Source organism: Pinus tabuliformis, chromosome 6 (genome assembly GCF_031772625.1).
Source record: "Pinus tabuliformis cultivar Carrire ecotype Pingquan chromosome 6, CPIR1, whole genome shotgun sequence".
NCBI lineage: Eukaryota > Viridiplantae > Streptophyta > Pinopsida > Pinales > Pinaceae > Pinus > Pinus tabuliformis.
In genome coordinates this window covers 1,607,744,085-1,607,756,681 of record NC_142292.1, presented here as the reverse complement: position 1 = coordinate 1,607,756,681, position 12,597 = coordinate 1,607,744,085, and the positions used below count along the sequence as shown (strand labels likewise).

General features: G+C 35.9%; 1 pseudogene; it reads right to left on the bottom strand.

Annotated features, from left to right (window-relative positions):
- Positions 1 to 6,855: 6,855 nt before the first annotated feature.
- Positions 6,856 to 7,321, bottom strand: LOC149265031 (uncharacterized; annotated as a pseudogene).
- Between the last annotated feature and the right edge of the window lie 5,276 nt (positions 7,322 to 12,597).

Genomic DNA, 12,597 nt, shown 5'->3' with positions numbered 1-12,597 from the left:
GTGTCGAGATAATTGAACTTATGACCTCTCAATAAAAAGGTGCTTTAATGACGTGGACTCAACCAATTAAGCTAACCCTTAGGGTTCTCAACCAAAAATGCTTTCTCACAAGATTTCTAACATTTTGGTTTTGGTTTGTGCCCTTTTTCTTTGTTGGATGAGCTCATGTGGGCAGACGAGAATCCTAAATATTATAGTATTTTTAGGTCGATTTGGCATTGAAAATATGTATTCTCATAATCCAAAACCTAAATCCATCTAAATTTTTTCCATTTAAGAATCATTTTATTTGCTAAAACCTTACTATGTTGATCTTAACACATATTTTAGTGTGTGTATTTATGATATCTTCAAACATTGATAAACACCAATAAGTAATGGATAATTTGGGAGGGGAACCTAATATGGAATTTTAGTGACTTATACAATGTTAGAGTTGAAATTCGGAAACCATGGCATGATAAAATGTCCCACGCTTCTTGAGAACTAGGAACCCTCCTCAAAAAATTTATAATAACCAATACAATATAAAAATAAGACAATAAAGGGCCTTTAAACCACATACATACCTTGCAAGATTCTTTTTTTTGATGTTGAATATATCCATTGGCACAAATTTGATGTAGGAGGCTAGAACCCATTAATCATGCATATGACCACATCTGAATTATAGAGTGAGTAGATTTATAACCCCTTAATTTAAGACCTCTAATAATGGCACCTCTTCTAATTTATCCATCATATATGCTCTAGGAATAGTAGGTTTTGAAACAAATATATTGGATGGATTAAATTTTCGATCACATGCTTGAATGAAACATACTTGGAGAAGGAAATGACATACTCTTGTCATTGCTCCTCCATGCAAGTGTAAAGCCATAATAATTCGTAATTCCTTGCATACGTTGTAGTTTGATAACATAGAAATAGACAGTTGTTGCTAGTCCATATGGATCCATTTCTTGTAATTTAGTTTTTGCTTCATATTTGTCCCAACATTCTCCAAAGTTCATCAATAGGACCAAGGTTTTCCTTGTGAGTAATTTGAACATGATTTGAAATCATGCTTTTTTTGTAGTCATTTTTCAAACACTTTCCATGCATACATTTCGTTAAACACTTTCCATGCATCATCAGATTGAGGGGATGTGAGAACAATGACCTAACACTTTGTAAATGACATTTCATAGCACCAAGGCCCATCCTAACCTCCACATCCTAAAGACTAGTGATTTGGATTCCATAAAAAAACAAAATAAAAGAAATACATTAATATGAGCCCTCCATAAATTTGTTATGGTATCATATGTTTCCTATTTATAAGAAAACAAGAAAAAAATATTATGGATTAAGATGACTAACAAACCATTCCTCTTATAAAACTTCAAGCACCACTTATTATGGTAGAGGATACTACCATTGTAGGAATAGAAACATTATTGACTTCCAACATTAAAACTCTATGACCATATTGTCCTTCAGATACCATACTACACATATAAACCCTCCCTCTTGCATACTCTAAAGTGCCAAATCTCTTTGGAGTGGACGGACACAAACCTAAAATCACTAATAACAACCATGTAGAATGGTATTACAACAATAATAAAATATATAAACGATCCTACAATAATATTAAATATATAAAAAAACATTATAAAGTATGTAAGTGTGATGTTCTAACAATAAATTAGTTAAAAAAAAGATCATGGCAACTCCAATCACACACATTACTCAAAATAGATTATTTTAAAATATGATTCACACTATGATTGTATAGGAGTAATTGGTTTGTGCATTGAAGAGCTAATTGGGATGATGGGAATTAGGTATTGTGCCTTCTTCTTGCTCATGTCACCCACATATTTGTTAGTAAGAACATTAATGATCATAATTAGCTTTTTTTTTTTTTTTTTTTAAATTGGTATTACCCCAAAATGTCAAGATACATCATGCCATACATCACAGTTTAAACTATTATTAGTCTCAATCTTTCACAAGGGAAACTATATATATTGACTGATAATTTAATAGCTAGTATTAAAATTGAGTGTGTATTGTGTATCTAAATCACAACATATCATGAGACCAAGATCCTAAGGAGGTCATTGGAGTAGGATCTTGGGCACTCATACTAGTTGGAGTAGAAGCCATGAGCTCACATTGAAGATGAATTTCGTGTGAGCCAAACGAGCATCCAACCTAGCCAAACATAAACATTGGTGTCATTGCACTCACTTTATCTTGTTCAGGGAAGAAATGATGTCATTATGATCTTCATGTTTCTCTTTGAGGACTCTTCCCAAAAGAGTTTTCATTTTCCAATGGAGGGTGATGGAGTTTAGATATTGGTTCCTTCTTCCCTTGGGATGACTAGGATTAGGAACCTAGTTAGTGACTTCCTCCAGTATTTCAAAGTTAGAGTAAGTCTGGCAATCAACAATGGAATAGGTTTCAAGTGGACGAATTTTTGTGTGGATTTTGGGAGGAGGTGCAGAATTAAAGATGGAAATGACTTCTTGGGCTTGGGCCTAGGAACACGGTCAAATTTACTGGCCTCTATCCCCTCCACCCTTTTGGTTTCGCATGCATTTCCAAGGCATGTGATTCTAAGATGGAAAATATTGTAACAACCCAAATTTCTTATCCTCATGTACACAATATAAATACTTTTATAAATTAAAATTATGAGAGAGGGACATGGATTCCTTTGCTTGAAGAAGGAAATTTCTTGAGGGAATTGTTGATTTAAATATCAGTCCTTGGTTGGCTGAGGACGTTACTTTCTTGGGATGTTTAATGTTTCCTAACTACTGGAAAACCTAAATAGGTTATGTCAACCATTAAAGGTTGGTTGGTGTGTTTTAAATACTAGATCTTAGAATTAAATTGGTCTGCAAGAGAAGTACGCAGGCCCATGCTGCCTTGGAAAACATTACAAGGTAGGTAGGACAAAAGTTATGAAGATTTGATTGTGTTGGCAAGAAAGACAATGGGAGGAAAATCAATGCGCACGAGAAAAAAGAGAAGGTGGAGGAAAGGAGGGGGAGGGATCTCATTTGATTCTCCTATTTGACTCTCACTAAGCAAGGGAGTAGAGCATAAAAAAGGAGAAGGGATATTTACCTCATTGACTGACTTAGGCATTCACACACTTGATTAACATTCAATAGATAGAAAGAGAGTAGAGAGAGAGAAATCATAACTGGGAGCTACATTGTTGAGCTCTGAGGAGAGTAATAAACCAACTAAATGCCCTATCAAAACTTGTTGCGCATAAACATTACAAAGAGCAATGGCATGACTTGAGGACGAAGGCAGGGTGGCCTAATAATGCTCTAGTTTAGTTGTGTATTTGTTGAAGATTCGCCTCTGAAAGAACTCCACCTCAAGCTTTGGAATCTGGATCGAGAGTGACAACAGTGGTTGTATCGTGTCTATCATTGGGTAGAGAGTTAGAGTCCCACTCTCACTTGGAACATTCCTACATTTCTTAATATAAGTGTTCTTATGCTTGTTGTTCACAATAAAACATGTTTGCATTCCTGGTTTAGATGATGTTATTGGTGCAGGAGGCATGTCTACATTATTATTGTTTGCAAGAATGACAAATGTGTTGTGTTAATGCTTGAAGGTGTTGGAATAACAAGTAAAGGATATTGAATATTACAATAATGTTTAGCATGAGTATTTTATCTTCTTGTAACATGATGACTATAGGGTTTCATGCTTGCATGGATGGTGCTTATGTTGCCACATGGTAAAATTGGGGATTCCTCTTTTCTCCTTGTTCGCTTGTTAACTTGCTTGTTTTATGCACATGTTTCGCTTGTATATTTTTTCTTAGTGTCAACCCTTAGTTTGAGTCATTGTCTTCACTCTTTCCAAATCATAGAGTCAAGAGAGTCTTTGTCCCATACTCAATTGTCCAAAACATTCCAAGATGAGGGTTATCATGAATTTGTAATGTTAATGAATGTGTGTTTATATTTCTGGATTGAAATGGTGCTTATGAATGTGATGAACATGTGTTTGCATTTCTGGATTGAAATGTTGTGTTGTCTTAAATGCTTGATTGTGTTATTAATAACGCATAATAAATAACAGACTATGTAAGGTATAAAAGCATTGAAAGGATCCATGAGGATCTGAACTAAGCATGGAAACACTTGACACAAATATCTCTTTCATTACTTGTAGACTGATTACATTGGGGAGAACTTGTTTGACAAGGTATGTACATATATTTGTTACAAGCCCATGAATCAATTTATGTTGTGTTGTGCTTACGCTGCGGAATTGCTACCTCTTTTAAGTATAATAACTTGTGATCTTACATAAGGGGATCTTTAGCCTGAAAAGATAAATTCCCTGGTGTGGGGCTACATTACTTATTAACCTAAGTTTGGTCCAAAGGACCTGTATGCATTATGAGTAGCATCTTGGATGTGAGAGGATGTGGCTACTTATTGTCTGGATGGCTAATAGTAGTCATGTTGTTCGAGGAGTAGTATCTCATCGAGAAGGGAAGGTTAGTGCGTCACAACTAATAGCCAAATGCCCTTGAAACCCCTCAATGCTGCCATAGAGCTACTTCCAGGGTTGTTTTGAAGTATGGTGCATCTGGCATGTAGCAGGAGAGGTGGAGGCCCTTCAGAAGTTCATGACAAGTCCTTAGAGGTGGGTGGTTGAAAGGTTACTAGCGCAGATATGCCTGGGATTCCCTGTCCCTAAGCGAGGAATGCTCAAGGCCAAGAATTTATTCCTTATATGCCCGTTCATAATGTGTATGCCTATATTTAAATCCTAAAAAATATTTCCCCATCCCTTCGAACAATTCCAATCTTCGTGTGGAATTCATGGTGCCTTATGAATCTCGTTGGCTCAGGAAGAGCAGTTATAGCATAATCTCAAGAGGGGTAGCGTCAGTAAGCGCTTTAATAAGATGTAGCAACCACAAGGGAGCATTGGCGTAGACTAGGCGGTAGCAGGGCCATTGCAACCGAGCCATGAGTAAGTCCATGCTCAATGGCTAAGTTTGTCACAGAGTTGCACAACTGTGAGGTTAAGTGAGGACTTAGTCTTATAGCTTAATTAGATGAGCTCATGTGATATTTCTTGTGGAAGACCTAGCCGTGGCAGGCATGGATTGGTTACCGAGATTCTACCTTATCATGATTTGGCAATGGAAGGGTGACATGTCTTGGAACCTTTCATTGACAACGCTAAGAGCAAGTGGGGTGATTGGGCGTTGGGCTCACAACTTGGAGGCGAGGAGCATTCCCATTCGCTGGGATGGAGCCCACATCACAGCCCATCCCAGAGACAAAAATCCTGTAAGATTTCAAAATGGGATCTTGCAATGGAATGCGAGATGACATGGGGATAGGAAAAGGTGGCTTCCATATAGTCCTGACTGCAATGGGATTGGTGTAGGAAGGACCTACCTGACAAATTCACCAGATGGATCAATCCCAGAGAATTTGCAAGAGCACATGAGGAAGGGAGCGGGGTGAGTGAGCACTGGATGTCGTGGCAGTTCCATGTTGTGCACCAATCAGGAGCAAGGGTCGTGCAGGATGTTGCCCACCGCCGCATGTGTCCCAGAGGGTTTCCCACGGAAGACCAAGAGATGCATGATAAAGGAGTGTCAGGGTTTTGGGGTTGAGATGATGTGTCCTGGTGGTCCCAACTCTGAAGGTGTAAGATGTGTGGGCAATAGGCATTACTGGAAGGCTAGGGCGGGGCTACTTGTCTCGAAGAGTCCCACCAATAGTGGATTAAAAGGGAGAAACAAAGGAGCGCAATGGGATGGTATGCATCAAGATGATGTGGTGCCTCAACCATGTGGGCCAAGTAGAAGAGATGTTATACGGAAGGGAATGACCCACAATCTCGATGTGGCCCGAAGGTCCCATCCTTGAGATGCGCGAAAGAGAAGTGAAGAGAGCATTGAGATATTGGGATTAGGGTGACTTGGAAGACCGATGGACACCAATTGTCATTATGTGCTCGTAAGCGGGTTGGAAACCTAATATTGCCCTTCCTGACACCCCTACAATGGTTTTGGAGAAAGTGATGGAGGGTATCGGAATAGTTTCCAGTTGTCGATATGAAATGGGAAGGTTTGATAAACCACACATTCCACTGCCCCTACCCTCGTTAATAATTGGGCATGTTAACCTGTTGGAATGCATTGATTGGGGCTGAGAGCATTGTGTGACAAAAAAATTGAAAATTAAAATAGATATGAATAAGAACTAGACTATCCAAAAAAAATATTTTTCATTTTCAACCCAAAAAATTTATTTTTATACAAATAAATACCAACCATAAATCATGATCATGCTTTACATATCTTCCACTATCTTAATACATGTCATCCACATACCCAAAAAATTTAACATACAAAATATATTTCATACAAACAAATACCACCATGAATCATGGTCATGCTTTACAAGTACACTGACAAATATCTTAATGCATGCCTTTCACATTTATAATGTCCGGCATATCTTCCACATTTTTAAGGTCCTTCTTAAAATTTGACTACATGGAACCTAAACAAATCTGCTATCACTTGGAAACTAGTGCCTTCAATTCTAACGTATTTGCTTACTTTTTGAGCTTTATCAAAAGAGCTAAATATTTCTATTGAATTGGGTAGAGGGAAAACCAATATGTATTCCAAACCACTAGAGTTACTAACGCTAATACTAGAGTTACTAACCTGAATCTCAATATTTTCATTAAAAAACCACATATAGCTTTAAAAAAAATCAAACATATCCCTTGAAATTAAACGGGGGAACAAAAACTATACTTTTAACGGGAACCCAATATTCTTATTAATCAGAAAGCCATCCCGGACTGTGGACGATCAAAGATGTCACCGTGTCTAACATCATATGACCCTGAGGCGTACCGTTTAAACTGCCCCAGCGTAGGGTAGGCTCCCCTGTAGGACAAACATCACTGCCCTCCTCACAATTTCCTCCCCCAGAGCTGCCAAAGATAAATTTCCGCAAATTCGACAGCTTACCTTTTGTCTCGGGCTTCTTCTCGGTCCTGTGCTTGGACGCCTCCGCCAATTTTTGCTTCAACTTATCCTGCCCCATACAACCTACCTCGGGCGATGTTGGTTCCTGGGATTCGAACCCAGCATCATTGTCCGGGATTACAGAGCTCCAACGCGCTCTTGCAGGGCGATGCCCGGTGAAATAATCTAGTCTCTGCCGGGGCTGAAGGTAGCCACAGTCAAGACTGCAATCGGCTGTCTGATGAGAACCGAAGATTTCGCGGGCAAAATATCTTTCATATAAATAGTTACTAACTATGAATTATGGTTATGTTTTACCACTGCAATTAGGAGTGCTTTAATGTATATTTTCTACATTTATTGATTACAGGTAAGCTAAACAAATTCATTATCACTTGGAAAATGGCACCTTCAATTCTAATATTTTTGTTTACTCTTCCAAAGGGACTAAACATATCTCTTAGAATTGAATTAGGTATATAGAAAAATAGATTGTGCTTTCAACAACTTGAACTACTAACCTAAATCAAAATATTCTCATTAATCAAAAAGCCATTGGGACGATGGAGCCTTATCAAAAGGGGTCAAACATATCCCTTAGAATTGAACCAGGTAAATAGAAAAACAAATTGTCCTTCCAACCACCCAAGTTATTAACTCAAACCATATTATTCTCATTAATAAAAAAGCCACTTGGACTGTGAAGGCTTATAAAAAGGGGCCAAACATATCCTTTGGAATGGAATTGGGTAAATGGACAATCATATTAGAATATGCTCTTTACAAGCGATTTGATTTAATCTCTCACCCTTTAGAGTTGTTGTCTCTATTTTATCAATATATCCATGGCAAAGGACCACTGAGATACTAGTTGAGAGTGTTGTAGTTGGATATGGGCCATAATATCCTAGAGATTAGAGATTTTAGTGGTAAGCAATACATTGTCTTCTTCTTGACCACCTAGCCCCATGTCATCATTCCTAGTTGTATGATTCCTTGTCCCACACACCACATTAATCCAACTAACAAATTTTCTGAAGCTCGTGTTCACATAGAGGTTGTCTAGAGGATCAAGTCGAACAATAGGAGCATCTAACATAAATGGCATGGCTCGCTAAAATTTGAAGAGGGAATTGGGGCAAAGGCATCCATGAAACTTGACAGAGTGGGAAATTTAATTTGCAGAGGGATCATCATAATGGAGTGCTCACTTGAGGTTTTCTAGATACATTGTGGGTGAACCCATATTCTTGAAGTGAGCCAAAGAAGGAATTGGTGAGTCCATGTATTCTTTTGTATGTAAGAGCATCATGTTAATTGTCCATAGAGACCACTATACCATTAGGTGATGTATGCTTGTGAGTTCCAAGTGGTTCTTGTGACTACTGTTAGTCATTTCCGAGTGATGGAATCTTACTAATGTTATATGCACCATGATAAGGGGATGTGGAGCTCCCTCTTATTAATTTGAATTGTGTCTTTTCCTAATGGCTAGGTTTGCTAGAGCATCAACCTTATGGTTGTTTTGCGGTAGGACATGGAAAGCTTGAAATTACAAGATGGATTCAAGAACTAGATGGATCCTTTTAAAAGATCAAACTTAGTCTAGAGTCTAAAGGGAAGGTGCTTGAGTGTAGATGCTTGATGAGGATAAGGGTTGAATCTCCCACAATAATCAATTAGTTGATACTCAGGGCTAATACTTGTTTGATTTGTTGCAGCATTGCATACACCTTATCTTGGTTGTTTGTGGCTTTTCCTAGGCTCTTGGAGAAGGCTAATACTTCAGTTCCTCCTAGGTACACTAACACCACCACAAATCACCCCGCTCCTCCACCCTAACCCCACCAAGGCACCTACCATACATGCTTAAACGTGTTTTTAGCCTTAAATAGTCTGACAAATTGTATACGTATATACAAGATGCAAAACAATGAGAAGAAAAAACAATCATAAAAATTTCAAGACTTTTGTCTTGATTTGAATTTAGTTTTCAAGAGTGCTTTCCAAGATATCAAAAACAATATTTAAGTAGCCATGACACGGAGAAAAAATAGTGGGCATGGTTTTGAACCTCCAAAATCATATTAGGTATTTTCATCATGCTAAAAATACATAGCTAAATAGTCAAGTAAATAATAGTTTTAGTTTCATTTCATTGGTCAATATACTTGTATAACCAAACAACTAATAAGTTCAATTTTGTTCTATTTGCAAACAGGATTTGATAGTTAACTTACAATCAACCGATCTACTTTGCTCTCTTTTATAAGTTGAAGGGTGCATAATGCGACAAATTATTCAAACTATCCTATTCTTCATGTATAAAAATATGTTTATTTTATGTGGAGGTTCTTATACACATTCAATAATTTTATGTTGGCCATCACTATTTGCATTTGTATACCATATTTATATAGCTTACATTTTGAAAGTTGCCATTCATTGTGTATTTTTTTTCATGCTTTTTTTACATATGGTTTAATGATCTGATGCTTACTTGTGTCATCTTTTCAAGTTTTTTGATATGACAATTTATTTTGTAATGATTTTTTTTATTATTAAAATGTGCTCTTGTAGGCTAAGAGACTTTTGCTCCAAAAGTCATTGACAACCAATACAAATTGTTGCAAATTTCTCTTGTCAATGCAAAAATGATTATAATTTTTTGGTAATTGTTTTTCTATTTTAAGATTTAGAAACTTAGAAATACAAAAATTATATATACTTTACAAGATATTATGTTCTTGGGTTTCAATGGGTAGCTATAGGTTTAAGCATTATGCGTTTCAATTTATATTATGCAAATTCATTATTAACATTCAATGTGATGATAGTTTATTCCATGGTTGTCCATAATGCATATGTTATATAGGATATAGAAAGTTATTTTTATCAAAACAATCCAAATTAACCTTTTGTTTCCATGTTAAACTTTTTGGAAACAATTCAATATAGTTTTTAGTCTAACTAGTCTCTCTATTAGACAAGCACGTTTAGGTATTATATGCTTCCTAAATAACTTCTAGCCATCATCAACCTCTTGTAGAACAATTGGTTTCCACAAATTTAAGCAACAGGTGTAGGGACTATTAAGATGGATTGTAATATTACCACTCAGACCATTTTTCTTTAATCTATTTCTCAAGACCTTCAAGCCTATCATGCTTATATAGTCAAAGACAACAAAACTTCAAAAATGAACCTAAAGTTTGTGCCCTATGATATCAATTACAATGATTACACTTGTCCTCAAGATCTAATCTTAACCTAGTAAGTCTGATAGAACTAAATTGAAATACAATGGCAAAAGCCTCTTCCATAGCCCAAGAACATAAATAATGCTTCATTTCCTAATTAATGTCCCAGACAACTCATAATACAGAAGGTCATTTAGTCCTGAATAGAAGTCAAAGATGACAAGTCCCAATTTCTAACTAAGAGAGTCCCATATCATATGCTAGAAGTGTTTATAGTGGTGATATCAATAATTTGATTTCTCTCTAGAATGCATTTATCGAGATTGTCATTCATATAAATTATGTAGTCAATATCACACTAGTTCCCCTCCTTGTATTCACCTTGTCATGTAATCAACATCACACTAGTTCTCCTTTTACCTCAGTGTTATTCACGATCCAGTTTGCATTTTTTTTCTTATTGTTTTGGGATTGTCATGCAACAAATATCACACTAGTTCTCCTTTTGCCTTAATGTTGTCTACATTCCAACTTACAATATTTTTTCCTATTATTTTGCAATTTAGACATTTGCTAGTTGTTTGTTGTCCCAAACAAATTTCTTCAAAATCTACATTATAACTTGTCCAACTATAAACTTTATATATGTGAATCATGGATTAAACAAAGGACCTACATTGCTTAAATCTTTAGGAAAATTTGAATTGAAGTTATACATATTTGTAGCCGGAATCTGACGATTTTTTTTTGGATCAAATATTGATTTTTGTTGTTTAAATTGGTTTTTTGATTACATATATGGATTCAACACCCTTAAAAACACCCGAGGCACTTCGATTGTGAAGAGTTCACCTATCAAACTTGTGATTTCAATGGATCCCTATTAGATTCTAGACAAATTAAATTGGAAAATAAACTGGAAAACTTTTCAAAATGTCTTACTTATAAACAACTCGATTGAGAAATGAGTTGTCTATATGTGAGATTTTTGGAGTTTTTGGTCAAAATCTGACGAAAAAATTTGTGATTAAATATTGATTTCTATTGTTTAAACTAGTTTTTTGACTGCATATATGGATTCAACGCCCTCGAAAACCATTCAGGCACTTTGTTTCTGAAGAGTTCACCCATCAAACTTGTGATTTCAATGAATCCTCGCCAGATTCTAGACACATTAAATCGAAAAATAAACTAGTTTTTTTTTTTTCAAAAACTCTCACTTATAGACAACTCGATTGAGAAAGGAGATGTTATAAGTGAGACTTTTTGGAGTTTTTGGCAGATTTATGGTTGAAGTCCAACGAAAAAAGTTGTGATCAAATATTGATTTCTATTGTTTAAATTGGTTTTTTGATTGCATATATGGATACAACACCCTAAAAAACCCCTAAGGCACTTTGATTGTGAAGCGTTAACCCATCAAACTTGTGATTTCAATGAATCCCTGTCGGATTCTAGACAAATTAAATAAAATATTAAACTGGATTTTTTTTTCAAAAAGTGTCACTTATAAACAACTTGATTGAGAAAGGAGTTGTCTATAAGTGACACTTTTTGGAGTTTTTGGTCTGACGAAACAATTTGTGATCGAATATTGATTTGTTGTTTAAACTGGTCTTTTGACTCCATATATGAATTTAGCACCCTTAAAAACCCCTGAGGCCCTTCGATTGTGAAGAGTTTACCCATCAAACTTGTGATTTCAATGAATCCTTGTCGGATTCTAAACAAATTAAACCGGAAAATAAACTAGATCTTTCTTCAAAAAGTCTCACTTATAGACAATTCAATTGAGAACAGAGTTGTCTATATGTGAGATTTTTTAGAGTTTCTGGCAGATTTCTGGCTGGAATCTGGAGAAAAAACTTGTGATCAAATATTGATTTATCTTGTTTAAATTGGTTTTTTGACTGCATATATGGATTCAACACCCTCAAAAACCCTTAAGGTACTTCGATTCTGAAAAATTCGCCCATCAAACTTGTGATTTCAATGAATCCCTGCCGAATTCTATACAAATTAAATTGGAAAATAAACCGGAAAACTTTTCAAAAGGTCTCACTTATAGACAATTCGATTGAGAAAGGAGTTGCCTATAAGTGAAACTTTTTGGACTATCTAGCGGATTTCTAGGTGGAATCTGGTGAAAAAAATTGTGATCGAATATTGTTTTATGTTGTTTAAACTAGTTTTTTGACTGCATATATGGATTTGGCACCCTTAAAAACCCTTTAGGCACTTCAATTGTTAAGAGTTTACCTATTAAACTTGTGATTTCAATGAATCCCTGTCGAATTCTAGAGAAATTAAATCAAAATATAAACTAGAAAACTTTTCAAAAATCTCACTTATAGA